Below are 4542 nucleotides of genomic sequence, written 5' to 3'. Positions count from 1 at the left end.
TCTTCTGAGCAGTGAGTACAGGGGTTCAGGCCCTTCTGACTGTGGCTTTCGCAGGTTCACCACGTGGCCTCCAAGGTGGGAAGGATGATCAAGATGGAGAAAAGGAGTGAGCAAGTGTGGGAAGCTGAGTGGGCCCTGTCACGGGTGTTCACCACATCACAGGCAAGATCTGCTGTGTGGCCCCCGGGGAGAATCCAGGGAATAGGGCCTTGGGCGGGCATTGCCTTCCAGCCCCTAGAAATAGGAAGTAGCATCTTTGGGTGGATGGCCACCCTGCCCTACTGCGCCTGTCCACTTCCCAAGCCAGGGAGGTGGATGGCTCTTGACAGGAATGCCCATGACCCTGCCTCTTGACATTCATGCTGTTGGGGCTCAGAAGATGGCACCCCAAAGCATGGCACTTTGGGAATAGAGGCAGCTTCAGATGTCTTTCTCTGCCCTCCATCCTCATGCCCCACCCCAAGCCCCCAGGAAAGCCCTAGAAACTAGAATTCTTCTTTCTCAAGGCAGTCTATGGACCTGGAGCCCCCTCCCCCAGACAAGCCAGAAAGTCCCACCTCTGTGTCTTGGACCTGGTTAAGAAGAAACGCTCTGACTTCCCTTGTCTGGTGGTAGATCCTAAGATCCCCGTTTTGGAAGAGGTCCTGCCTGCCCCTGGAAGGTGAGAAGGCTGCACAGAAAGGCCAAGAAGAGTCGAGGGCTGTGCTGCCCAATCACCCTCTGACTGCCCTGCTCCACGGGACCCTCTGTGTTCACGCTGATCTTGTTGAGGGCCACAGCCGAGTTGGGATGTCACATGGCATTTTTGCCAGAAAGGAGTGGTTGAGAGGTGATGCCAGCAAGCCCTTTAGATGATAATGGTTATGTTAAGCTGTGTATATTAGACCCCTGCTGTCCGCCTCAGCCTGCTACTTTGGAGTTCTCGCAGGGATTCACAGAGAGTTGCCATTGGTTGGGGAAGTGCCAGAGGAGGGATTTCTGGTTGGTGTGTGGTTCCTGGAGGAGCTGCGTGGCATTCGGGGGAGTTCCCAGGGAGTGTGCTGGTGGAGTTCAGAAATAGTTTGTTCCTGCTTCAGTGGCTTGTGATTTGTGCCCAGCCAGACTGCGGCATGATCTCATGGGGAGCGCAACCCCACCAGGTCTGAGGAAGCTTTGACCAAGCACAGCAAAGACCCTGGGCCTCGGACCAACACTGTGTGGAGTGCTGAGTGTTTCCTGCCACTGAATGGGCCACCAGACCTCAGGAATGCTGGAGCCTGGCTCTTGAAATCACTGCAGTCCTGTGAGAAGCCCGGGGCTAGGACTGTCCCTGCAGCTTCGTGAGAGACCTTGGAGCAGAGGGCTCAGCCGTGCTTGGATTCCTGAGCCAGGAAACCCAAGATAAGTGTGTGCTGTTTTATGTCACAGGGTTTCGGGGAACTCTGCTGTGTAGAAATAGGTGGTGACACACTTGGACTTTGAGCAGCCCCACATTCTGGGAAGGCAGGACCTGCGAATCTCCACCACAGTCAGCACAAAGGAATTGCTGGGTGACGTGGGACTTACCCTGTCTTGTAGAAATTAAAACTGGTTATCTCCTTGGTCTTCCTAGGGTCCTGTGACCACCTCAAACAATCAACAGGACATTCTTAAAGTCCCCCAGACTTGCTTTAATGTCCTCTCATTTACCTGTTGGGGGAGAGGTTACAAGGAGAACCAAGCACTTGGCACTGGGAACCACACAAAAGAGCCCCCAGCAGCTTGTGGTCACCTGTCCTCAGGCCAGAAAGGTACACAGGATGCCAACAGGCCACACAAGCTGTTCCCAGCTGCAGGTGACTCATTATGAGGCTGAGGATGGGCCGTGGGAGGCAACAGGGCCGTGGGAGGCAGCTTCCCTAGTGTGAAGAGGGCCAGGTGACCCTGTTCCCACCAGAAGATGCAGCGGGCTTGCTGGAATCCTTCTGCAGTGGCTGCCCAAGGATAACAGGAGCTGGTGTGTCGGGAGGCTCCTGGCCAGGAGATGACTCTGCAGGGGCAGGTTGGAAGGGGGACTTAGGGTTAAGTAATTCGAGTCCTTTTCAATTTCCCCAGATGTCAAGGCCACATATAATATTGGGCCTTAATTTTAGGACCTATATTCTGTTTAATGAAAAAGTAATTTTCGTGAGGGAAATAGGGTGATATTAGAGAATGAAACTGGAAAGGTACATAGAAAATAAGTCACATGGGAATGTCTACCTCATTTGGTGGCTTTTGTGTTGTTCCTTTCCATCTTTCCCTGGTGAGCATTATTTGCATAACAAGGCTTCAATCAACCATCATTCTTGCACAAACCAAAGGAGTTTTAGCCCCTTTTTCTGAGTTGATTATTCACACTGGCGTTCCTTGTGTACACGTAAACATTCCTTCATCTCAATTTAGTTCAAAGCATGAAAAATACCAATGTGTAATTAATCGCTATTCTTCACAGGATGGGATGGAAGCCAGCGTGATTGGGTCAGTTGTTACCAGGAGCTGAGTGTCTTTTCCATTTAATAAGGAAGAGTAGATGGAAAGCCTGCAGACCCAGACTTCACTTTCCATTCTTCCAGCATGTTCTACTTGAGTGTTCTCTGCTGCCAACAAGGAGCTGGAGATAGAGGCAGAAGTGAAGAACCAGCACCACCGTCTCCCCAGCTGGGGCTTCTCTGAAACTCTATGCAGAAAAGAGTCAGCCATCCCTTGGTGTCTGTGGAGGATGGGGTCTGGGCAGGACCCTGGGGATAGTCAGCTGACCTTCAGCGTCTACGGAGGACAGGATCCAGGGAGGACCCCTGGGGATGTGCCCATCCATGGCTGTTCACGCCCCCTATGTAACTGCATTTGCACAACCTATGCGTCGTCCTGTACTTAGCTGATAGCTAGCTTGCTTCTCACCCCTAAGACAGGGGAATGCTGGGTAAATGGCTGCTGTGTTCTATTGCTTGGGGGAGAATGGCAAGGAAAAAAATGTCTGAATGCAATTATTTTTTCAGAATACTTTTGATCTAGGGTGGAGATCATACAGATGCACGTAGAACCTACAGAGATGGAGAGCCAACTGTTTGTGATTTTGTCTCATAGCCTTGTAGTAAAGAAGAAAGACCAGAGTGCAGTGGTTTAAACGTGAGGTGTCCCCCCAAGCTTGAACAGCCATGGCTTGTACAGCCCTGCATGGGCACACGCCTGGGGGCCCTCCCTGGACTCTGTCTTCCATAGACACTGAAGGTCAGCTGACTATCCTCCATTTATACCACAATATAGGAAAGCTTAGCAGTGGCAGGATTGGGTTATGAACCTGATAGGGATTAACTGAGGGGTCACTGGAGGCAGATAGGGTGTGGCTGGAGGAGGCAGGTCCCTGGGGACATGCCTTTGGGGTTTATATCTCTGCTTTCTGGTACCATGTCCCCAGTGCTTCCCTCTGCCACACTCTTCTCCCATGATTTCTGCCTGATCTCAGGCCCCAAGCAATGGAGTCGAAGGACTGAGACCTCTGAACCGTGAGCCCTTAGACACACCTTTCTCCTCTAATTGTTCCTGTCCATTCCTTGGGTCACAGCAGTGAAGAAGCTGACAAGAACAGTCTGCCGGTCATTTCCTCCCTGCACCAGGATGATCTTCTGTGCATTGTGCTCCTGCCCAGGACAAACAAAAGGGCAAAGATTCCAGTTCATTCACTTCTAAAAAGTGCCCATAACCCTGCCATGGTGAGCCCGCTACGTCACTAAGCCACGTTCCATTGTTTTCTCCTGTCTCTCCCGCGCCCATTTCATGCCAAGTCTGGTTGGTGTGAAGAGCCTGCTGTGCCAGGTTCTGGTCCAGCACGGCTTCTTGGGCGCCTGCGGGGCTCCTTGTCTTCTGCATGTCCTCCGCCTGTCCTCACCCAAGAGCTCAGGGCGTGGTCACTGTGGGGAGGCTCCTCAGACACACCTAGCGACTCTCCTGTCCTCTGCATTAACTCCTCTGGCAATGGTTGCTTCTTTGTGACAATTGAAGATGGTTGTCTGCACCTGGGCCATTGTGAGGGCCTCCTCGCTGGCCTTTTTCCTTCACGTAAAACAATGACAGGTGTTCAGCTAAGTTAACTGCATGGCTGGGTGGGCTTCACTGCCACCTCTCCATCCCTGCGCGTATCCTGCCTCGATGGCATCTGCCCTCCCGGCTGCTGGCTCTCGCCCCGGCCTCCCCTCCCTTGGCCCCCATCTCCTTCCCTGATCAACTGTCACTGGCTCCGCTCGCCCTGCCTGGGTGGCCCAGCTGAAGGCGGGAGGCACTTGAACATATAGCTATTTTGCCCTGGGCATCCAAGAGCAGTCAGACCTAGACAGAGTCCCGTTTTCACATGTTCTTACTCATGCACCTCCTTCCTAAGAGAAAAGATTTGAATAGGACCCAGGTCACCTAACATAATAGGCAAATTATACAGAGGACAAAATAGAAATCACTGTCATATCAGGACCCCAGATTAACAGCCCAAATGAGGAAAAAATTGAGCAACTCATGTCAACACCAAGATGAGCCAGATGTCAGCCTTATCTG

The sequence above is a fragment of the Urocitellus parryii genome, chromosome 3 (genome assembly GCF_045843805.1).
Source record: "Urocitellus parryii isolate mUroPar1 chromosome 3, mUroPar1.hap1, whole genome shotgun sequence".
NCBI lineage: Eukaryota > Metazoa > Chordata > Mammalia > Rodentia > Sciuridae > Urocitellus > Urocitellus parryii.
The sequence above is the reverse complement of the archived record's forward strand: the minus strand, read 5'-3'. Positions refer to the sequence as shown.